At 46.5% G+C, this 10,227-nt stretch overlaps 1 pseudogene; it reads right to left on the bottom strand.

Annotated features, from left to right (window-relative positions):
* Window positions 1–9,059: 9,059 nt before the first annotated feature.
* On the bottom strand, window positions 9,060–9,834 carry LOC125414656 (B box and SPRY domain-containing protein pseudogene; annotated as a pseudogene).
* Window positions 9,835–10,227: the final 393 nt, after the last annotated feature.

The raw sequence follows: 10,227 nt of genomic DNA, 5'->3' as shown, positions 1-10,227 counted from the left end.
GCCTGTACCACATAAGAGAGTTGTTCTACTACAGTTGTGAGTTGTGTACCTGCTCAGGCACATCTGTTGGGCTGGTTTCTCTTCTGAGTTATAGCTGTCCCCAGGGAAGGCTCTGGTAATTTCTTTGCTCTGCATCTTAAAGTCTCTATGTGCTGAGTCTTAATCAGGATGTGGACAATGGTTGGCCTTCTTTTGGGTATTCATGAAGGCCGTTATTTTGCTAGTTGTAAGGACTATGCTTAATCATTTAAAGGTCCTCAAGAGCTTAAGGATGCAGCTAGGGCGAGCAGTACATCTAGGCACACTGCGACCATGCAGCTAGGGTGAGCGGTGCATCTAGGCACACTGCGACCCAGGCCTGCTCACTTTCCACGTAGATATAGTCATAGGCTTGTCTCCTGCAGCAACGGCTAGATTTTCCTCAGCAGTCCTGTGCTCTCAGTCACATGTTATCCTCTTCTGCAGATGGTGAAGCATCTCGGAAGGTGTTGGATTTGCTCACATTCTCAGAGCCTTTGAAGTGCCAAGGACAGTGTTGGGTCTGGCGAGATGGCTCAGCAAGTAAGGGCACCAGCTGCCAAGCAACCTAAGTTCGTTCCTCTGACTCTGCCTGTGTGCTTGTCATTCTCACCATCCACCTAGTTAGATCGACTTTATGGAAGGCAAAAGTGAAGCCTGGAAGCTAATACCTTGGTGAGTTCTAAACTGTTGGTGGTGAGGCCAGGTTTAGAGTGTTCAAGCTCGTGAGTGCTCGCATGCTTGTCCCCCGCGTCCCATCATAGTGAACAGACAAATGTAAAAGCTAAGCTGTGTAACAGCCTTGGCTGTCCTGGAACTAGCTCTTGTAGACCAGCCTGGCCTCGAACTCACAAAGTTCAAACTCACAAACAAACAAACAAACCAAAGAAAAAACTCTGCTTGTCTCTACCTCCTGGGTATTGGTATTAAAGGCGTGCACCACCATCGCCTGGCTTCAGACTTTTCAATATCCCTCTGAGCCCAGGAGCAGAGGATGTATTCCTGAATGTTCCCAGGTCTTCTGGGACAGTTACACCCATCCATGGTGCTGGAAGCTCCTGTGGCTATTTTCCAGTTGTCCCTCAGTTTCAGAGATAGATGAAGATCTCAAGTTGAGATAGGCTAAACCATTCTTCCGGCCACCCAGCAAGACCAGCACTAGACTCGGCTTCCTGCTGACTTCCTCAGCACTTCTCCCTTGTAGATTTCATTTTTGTGTTTCGGTTTCCTCCTGAACAGTGTTCTTCTTGGAGCTGGCAGTATGGGACGGTGTAGTTAAAATGACAGTAAAAGTTTTATAGCTATTCTGACAAGCCGAAGAAAGCTGTCAGCCTGGGCATGTTAGCGTCTGTCCTGGAAGGCATCTTATAACGGCAAGGCCCAGCTTTTACAAGAAAACAGCTGCTGTGTAGCTTGAGGGGGCAGGGCCCACATCTTGAACGAAAACTTTACAAGAAGGGCGGAATGGCAGTTGGTGGCTTAACAATGTTGGACCCTTAACTAGCCCAGCCTTTATTTCCTCGGGTGCCTCATCTGTGTTATTTTAATTGGGGCTAAAGTCAAGCAGAATCTGGAAATTAGTAGGACTGAGAAGGAAGAGAAGAAGGCCTTCAAACCTGTTTATCCTAAAAACTTTAACCTGTGCCTTTTAGTTTTAGCTATCAGGGCTGAGCTGCACCCTTGACTCAAGGCCACTGCAGAGCGTGGCAGGGTAAGGATTCTTTGCATCTTGTTTTTCTTTGAGACAGGGTCTGTCCTGAAAGTCCAGGATAATCTCAGACTCCTGTGTCTTCTGTGTCACAGCCCCCCGCCCCCCGGAGTGAGGAGACCATTTTGGTGACCTGCTGTTGTTAAAGACCCCTTTCTCTATCGCCACAGCTTTTTGAAAGTTCACCAATGGTCGGTGGACCCAGCCTCTGTCTTGACCAAAAAACCCCACACTTCGGACTCGTTGGTTATTGTTAATTTTTTGAGCTTTATTCAAGTTGTAGCTCTTATTTCAATAGCTGTTGCACTCAGGTGAATGACCTCGGGACACCCTTCCCACTGTTTATAAACATGACAGCCATTGCGGTTTAGTTGGTGGGTCTCTAGTAAAGGGAGCCCTAATGCCTTGGTCTGCGGAGTCAGAACCCACATCTCCAGTCTCACCCAGCTCAGAGCTGGACCTCAGAGTAAATACTTGGTAAATATCTGTTCCTCGGCTAAAGAGATGATGAGAATTTAGCTTCGTGGCCTTGGGGTATAAAAACTGACTTAATTGTCCATTAAACCAGCTTAAACAAATTGACCACATCCATGGATTTTCTCCCATCAACTAACCCTTTCCACCCAAAGTACCCATTTCCTCCTCACCTCCTGCTTCCCGTTTCTCAGAATATTCCCTGCACCATTCTTTCTCTGACTCTGGCTACGTGCAGTCAGTTCACTTTTGGGAGTGTGCATGTATGTGTGTGTGTGTGTGTGTGTGTGTGTGTTCTAAACCTGGCCTCAGTACCAACAGTTTGTGAATTCAGCAAGATACTAGCCTCCAGGGTCCAGTTTTGCCATCCATAAAGTCAGTCTAAAGTCACTTATGACCCAGTCCCTCTGACCCCATCTTCCTATGGCACCCCTCTCTGGGCAGGAAGAAGGGAGGCACGGGAAGTGACAGAAGTAGAGAAGAGACTAGATGTGGGGACTGGAGCTACAGACTTCTGAGAAAGAAGTGCGGGGACCTCAGTCCTCTCCAGGGCCAGCCAGCCTCAAGCTCCAGTCGGGAATTTTGAGAGATCTGGTAATCGTTCTCTCTGAAAGCATTTACCCCATCAGGTGGAGAGTGAGGGAACAGGGAGGGTGCCGCAGGAAGGACGGATGAGTGAAGGCGACCTGTGTGAAGAATAGCCTCTGCGGAGTGGTCCTAGCAAGGGTGTGCAGGGCTGTACAGAGTTCAGACAGATGCGTAGGTAGTCTGAGTTGCTTCTGTCTTCCTGAACTGACTTATGTTGCTTTGGACCAAGAGGAAAGATTGACTTTTGTGAGTGTGTACCCGTGCCATTGCACATTGTGTGTTTGTGCTCTGGGGGTGAATCCTCTGGTGGTGGCAACTGGGCCACTAGTAACTTACTCTGCTACAAAACCAATGAGCAAGCAGACAGCTCATTAACAACAGCAACAGACGGCAAAGCAAAACAAAGTTCTCTAGAATTCTAGTATCCAAATGCACGGCATCAAATGTTGATAACGTCATATTGTTCTCTTTTTCTCTCTTGTTATACTTTCATTTTGTATAAGCTTCACCTTTGGGAGCTCTCGTGACACTGCTGGACAGATATCCCAACACCACTCTGTGGTCTTTGTAATCACTGGTTTTATTGAGGAATTCTCATTACGCTTGCCCCACCTTAGGCTTTCCAGCAGCCCTGCAGTGGCCGTTGGATTGCTTTGGGTCCTTTCCCTGCCTACCCGTAGGTTGAGACCACGCCTTACCTTGTATACCTGGTGGGGTTAAAAGGCCAGTGAGGAAGGTCTGTTGTGTATAAACTGCCTTCTCTCCTCCAAAAACTTTTCTTCTTGGCTGCCCGGACATTACCTTGTGCCTCAGTTCCCTGACCTCTGTTTTGCTTTGTAGAATTCTTGATTTCTCTTTGCATATTGATTCTATATTGTTTCTTTAAACATCACATTTTCTTCACAAGCTCCTGGGTCAGGATTTGTTTGAGACTGTGTGGTCAAAAGCTACATCTTGATGTAGCTACACAAAGGTTTGGGGGGCGGGGAGGGGAGGCAGCCTAGAGGTTCATCTGGAAAAGAGTTCATTTAGAAAGCTTGATAGTTAAGTGCCGAGGCTTGGGGAACGCAGAGGACAGAAGAGATCCTCGAACTGATGACATTTTTGTTAAGACTGGAGAATGGAAAACTGGTCTCTTTCTCCAGACTCGAGCCTGGCTCTCACACTGCTTCTGTGTGCAAATGTGTACGTGTGTCTGTGTATACAAATCATATATAAACATATATGTTCATTCATGGGTGCATGTATCTATGTGTGTGATGTGTATAAATGGATCTGTGCACCTTCACATGGATGTGTTTGAGGTATACACAGACACACTTATGTGTATGGCATACGTATGTATGTCTGTGTGTGATACATGTATGATGTATGCACATAGCCCTTGCTTTACTTAGGTGTCAGCATTTCTTCTTTCATCCCACTCTTTCTCAAGAACCAGTTCCCTGTCCTTGGGACAGCAGATAGGTTGCTGGTCTCCTCCCTGGTCCAGGGGCTTCTCTCTCTCTCTCTCTCTCTCTCTCTCTTTCTCTCTCTCTCTCTCTCTCTCTCTCTCTCTCTCGCTCTCATTTGTCAGCTCTTGGTGTGCTTAGTGACTGCATTGTTTCCTCTAGAAATGCTGTTGTAGAACTGACCCACATGGTTCGTCAAAATCTCTACCTCTAGCAAGGCAGTAGATTTGCCAAAATTATGACCTTTCTTTTGCTAAAATTCTTCAGTGTCCTCATTTCATAACCAGGTTTCTGCCTGACATCCTCTGTTAAACACAGCTCTGCCCTTCCTGCTGAGTCAAGCTGTTTACGCCTTGCCTCGCTTGCTGTGCCTTTGTTTCTAGCTGCAAGACAGCCTTCCTCCTTGGATTTGTGTAATGTCTACCCCTTAGCAGACCTTCTGTCCACGATGGCTCCCACCCCAGGGCTTCACAGTCAGACTGAGAACCCCCTAGGAAGCCGAGCTAGGACTTGTTCATTGTCTTACATATCTAGCACAACAACTGATATGACCATAATGAATGCTAGTAGGAGAAAAAGTGGGTGACTGTTAGGGTTCCTGAGCCTCCTTATTCCCCAGGAAAAGGTGAGTGTGCTGTCTGCCCGTTTCCACAACCCCACTACGCAGGACAATCAGAGGCAAGAGTCGAGTCAAAGCAGGAACTCAGTTTATTACTGTGAGCATCTGTCAGCTTATAAAGGTTAAGTGACATCCTGTGATGTGGGGGTACCTCCAGCCCATGAGAGGCCACCAAACCCTCCTCTTGGCTGGAGGGGCATCTACCTACGTTTTGCTATCTCATCCTCACTCAAACTCGAACCAGGGTTTTCTCTGTCCTACAGGCCTCGTAGTATAGGCCCTGAGATAATTTTGGCCCAACAGGTGACTGCCCGCTTCTGGTTGCTAGTGCCTGGAATGGGTGTCAGGTGTTTGGCCTAATGAGACAATATTACATTTTCTTCTCATTTTCACCGCCCCAGCAAGACTGTTCCTCAAAAAGCAGGGATGGAATTGCAGCTTTTAATAAGTCCAGAGTCTGTGGACACACAGTCAGTACACAAGAAGGTCAGAAAGAATGAGATGGAGGGAAGGAAAGAGAGGAGGAAAGACAGAAGAATCTTTTCCAGATCCGTGGCAGGGCTAGTTTTAGTCTGGAGAAAATAATAATCACCTGCCTGCAGGCAGGTCAGGATTCTCTGCTTTCATTCCAGTGAGTCCCGAAGGCCATGAGACCAGTAGACCCCCGGACGGGTAAAGTCAGTTTATGTCGTTTTGCAAGCTTTAAAGTATTTGTCACCAGTGGTTTCTGAATTATTGTTCTTTCATTTTCAACACAAATGTGATGTCAGTATCTGGATTAAATTATTCTTGGCACTTGATTGCACCTCCTACTAATTAGCACATTTTTCTCCTTGTAGATTGCTGAGGAGTTGAAGCATGAATCATGAGCCCTCCTCATTCTAGTAGTTGTGTCTCTCTTTCAGTGCGCGCTAGTATTCCGGATCTGTGACTTTTTATAGACGTGTTTGCTTAGGGGTGAGGTAAAGGAAGGTAACACTGCAGGAAAATGTTTAAAAAAATAATTTTAGCAAGTGCAAACAGAGAGTTGACTTGGAGAAGTGTATTAAATATATAGCAACTGCGGTGGTGCATAGATCTTGGAGACATTGAGGTGGAGACAAATGTGTCTTTCCCATGCTTTCCTTTACTGCTTTCCATGGAGGATTCACAGGTCTCCTGGGAAGTGTGGTGTGATATATGTGTCCTGATATGTTCAATCAAGGTTTTAGAACAGACTCCCTTCTCCGTGTGGCCATAGACCCTCCTGCCCATCAGGACCAGATTGCGGACCTAGAGCACCTCATGTTTCAGGAGCTGACTCTGAGCATCCTCTTAGGACCAGGCCAGAGGCATGCTTAGACAATGCGTCCTAGGAGCTTCTGATGTGGCCTAGAGTGCCCAGACTCTTCCATTCTGCTTCTAACTCATTCCTGAGAATGACCCGTGCTTTATGGAGAGACTTCAGTGATAGGTTTCGTTTCAGGAAATCTGCGGCATAAGACTGGTTTAGTACCTTGCCTCCTGCAGGATTACATTGCATTCCTTAACTTTTCTGAACCTTCTCTTTATGTGTAAAGTGGATTTGCTTTGCCAATGACTTGAGGCTGCTGTGATGACTACACAGGATCTGTTTGGTAAAGTTAGTGGAAAAACTTGGCGTTGATTAAAGCTCCAAGTGCCCCAAGTGTTCCAAGTGAAGGTTGGCAGTTTATTTAAATTAGAGGTCTCTTCCTACACAGCACTCTGTGAATAAGGTCAGAGCTACAGTAAAAAAGAAATGAAAAGAAGCAAAAGAATCTGGCAAAATGTCAAGTGTCAGTTGCAGAATGTGACGTGTGGTCACTGAGTTTGTGCCCTCTGTGGTTCACGCTGGACCAAAGTTCTGGTTAAACTTGCCTTATCCGTCTTTATCTATTTTCTTCTCTAAGTCATTCATTGTTACTGCCAATGGTAACAGTGGCCCCTCACTGGACTCTAAGTAGCTGCCGTATCCCATACACAGTGCTCTCCATGCTCCGTCGACCCTCGCCACACTCCATGTCACTTGTGGACAGAAGTGAAGTGTGGGGAATGTAAATAGTATGTTAAGGTTGCATATTCAGAAGTTCCCAAGCCTTGACTAGTAGACTTGGTAGCCCCATTTGCCTGGATCCCAGGCTCTCAGCTTTTTTTTTTTTTTTGAGTAACTTTGATTTTTTTTGTGATGTAATTCAACATCAGCATCAGTAAATGGTTTCTAAAAACTATGTAATTGCTATACATTGTTCTAGATGAAACAAATATATCCTTGCCTTTGTCTCAGGAGCATACATTCTAGCTCAGTGGTAAATGAACTGAGTTTTAAGCTACGTTGGACAGCTTGACTCAGGCTCTCTTAGTTTTCTCATTTGAACCAATGAGTGAATCTGAGTAGTTGATCTGAAGTTTCCCCTAGCTTTGACTTCAAAATTCACGACAGAAAGCATAGGAATTCCTAGTCTTAAAACTCATTGTGAAATTGCTGGCAGCCTGTCTTTCTTCTTATTTGCGAGAACTACGGTGGGTTAGGATGCTCAAGTGTATATGTAGTGTATGTCTAGAGATTAGACCCCTAAGATTCTGGGTAGAAGTCATTTTGTTGGTCCTTCAGTCTTGGGTCAATTCCAGGCCGAATCTCTGAGGAATCCTTGAAATGGAAGACCCTGAGAGGTTGGGATTCTAGCTGACCTGTTAGTCTCTCATGATAATATGAAGGGGAGAATTGTGGGTCTGTCACACAGTGCTGTTCTTGGCATGCAGACTGCAGAGAACTCAGGAGGAGCTTGCTGACCAGATCTGTACAAACAGGAAGAATGGAAGAATGAATGATGACTTTAGGAGGAGCTCTGCATTTGCAGCCTTACAGGGATGTGATTTCATGGAGGGTGAGCTTGTCTTGGCGACCAGGTCACCCAGTTCTACTTGAGAGCCAGCCCTTGGCGACATTACCACCATCATCACAATCATTACCATGGCAAGTTGGCTATGGACGGGGCACGTTGGTGTCACACTTAATCCCCATTCTTGCTCAGCATAATGTTAGATCTAGAAGCTCAATAAACTACAGAGGAAGGAATCAGGGGCATGTGAGAGCAGGGTGACTTCAGTTGTCGTTCCTACTCTACCTAATCCCAGTGATTCAAGTGTAAGACAATGGGTGTGATTCAGCTGAGCCTTTGGCTGACAAAGATGGAGCTAACCTGGTTTGAGTCCAAATTGCTTCTTGCCTTTGCTCGAATGAGTTTCAGAAATGCTTCTGAGTTCCAGAGATGCCTTAGCTGGTGTGGTTATGCTGTGCCTGGGCAGGCTGTTGTGGGCATGGGGATCTGCCCTTTTCCTTCCCTTCATTCCTCACTCCATCCTCCTTCTCTTTCTTTCCCCTTCTTTCTTCTCTTTTTAGTAACTCGTTTCTGATTCTTGAGCTTAATTACCTACTTTGATGTTTGTTGTAGAACAGGACAACTGTCCTTAGCTGGGCTCAGTGTTAGTGGGAATATTGGGACAGGTGTGGCCAGTGGAGCATTGCCACCCCTGCTGGAATGTGGCCTCGCCTCCTACTTGGTGACCTTCCCACATAGGAAATGGCAATTAGTATGGCCAGACTCTAGCAGGTATGGCCACAGCTTACCCAGGGTGAGCTAAGGCAGCCGCCTTCATTATCATCGTTGTTACAAGTTGGCTATGAGCAGGATGCATTGGTGTAGCCTTACTCTCTTCAGTTTTTCTTTCTTTCAAGTCTACATGTAAGCTTAAGATCCTAGATAAGCTCCAAGTAGAGTGGACACAGAACCCTGAGATTAGGAGCAAACCTCTGTGGCTGGAAAGGAGCAAGCAAAGTCTGGTAGTCCAACTTGGGAGCCATTATATTTGGGCTCATCATTCTCATCTATTTCTATGTACTCTGGTAGCCCTGGGGACAGAGATATCATTTTTTTTTTGTTTTTTGTTTTTGCTTTGTACACTTTTTTTTTGATGGCAGAGACAGATTTATGAGACCCTCAGAAGAACACAAGGGATGGTGGGTTTGGGAGAGTAAGGCCAAGAGAGAAACAGGTTCCCCACAGATCATCAACATTGAAAGGTTATGTCTGAGTTTGAAGCAGATCCCATCTCTTCAAAAATTGCCCATGGGGAAGACCACACACATCACCAGGGAATAGGACACTAGCAGGAAGCATGGCCTGGCCTACAAGGGTGATGGGGGTCATGGATCTGGCCTCACTCTGGCCACTGGTGAACGATGGAGATGAGCTGGTCAGCCACAGCAAAGACTGGGAGCAGCAGGCGAGGGAAAGACGTGCGGTGGATGTGAAGCACCGACCCTGAGGCAGGCTCACAGAAGACCAGCTCTCCTGCTTGGAGGTCCAGCAGCACGCCCAGCTGTGCTGGGCACCGAAGCAATGCCAGAGGCTCATGCTGCCCATTGTGTGAGAAATGGAACTCTTGAGCATAGCGGGAGAAGACCCAGGAGAAGGCATTGTGGCCCAGGCGGCAGTCACTGCTAGAGCCCTTTCGAGGCAGCTGGGCTGAGGTGACACCCACTTTATAAGCACAGCTGTGCTGAACATTCACTATCCAGGTGTGGAGTCCGGCCTGGAAGGTGGTGGCAGCCAAGGCATTAGGCCAGTGGTCAAAGCGTTCGGGGTCATCTGAGCAGGTCTTGGACTTCTTGGCACTGAAGGTCAGGGTCCGTCGAAAATCAGACAAATGCAATAAGGGGCTGACAGTCCTTTCATTGATATGCATCTCCTCCATGCCTGAGAGAGACCCGAGAACTGATGTTGCCCAGAGTTCAGTCAGTAGTGGACTCCAAGGACACTTCTCGTTAAAGCTTAATTTGCCCGACTCCTGGGGATCCAAAACTCCCTCTGCTTTCTCAGCCCTCTCAACAATCTCGTGTTCCTTCTGAATAAGCTGGAAGTCATCCAGATGGGTAAGCATGCCCACCAGGCTGGTACGGAGGGTGTCCAGCTTTTTCAGTGTTACACCTTAGTCACATGATCTGAAGTTTTGGACGTTCTTAGAGCCAGTTTCCCATTTTGTAAATTGAGATGTTAGCATACTTCTATCCATGGTGTTAGCGATTAACTGGTGTAAGCATTTGGACCATGCTGGGGTACGCAGTGCTGAAAGATGTAATGTCAAATTATTGATTACCACCATTCCTTCTCAATTTAAAGTTGCATCTGCCCCAGTTACACAGCCATTTTCAAGCTGACAGGCAGACGGCTGCTCTGATGACAATGACTGCAGACAAAGCTATTTTTGAAATGTGTCCTTACTTATATCAATGATATAGTTATTTAAAAGTAGACAAGAAATATATCTGGTCAGGTGTAGTGGGGTGTATCTTCAATCCCAGCACTGAG

This window comes from Myodes glareolus, chromosome 17, assembly GCF_982192425.1.
Source record: "Myodes glareolus chromosome 17, mMyoGla1.1, whole genome shotgun sequence".
Taxonomy (NCBI): domain Eukaryota; kingdom Metazoa; phylum Chordata; class Mammalia; order Rodentia; family Cricetidae; genus Myodes; species Myodes glareolus.
This window is presented reverse-complemented; position numbering and strand designations above follow the sequence as displayed.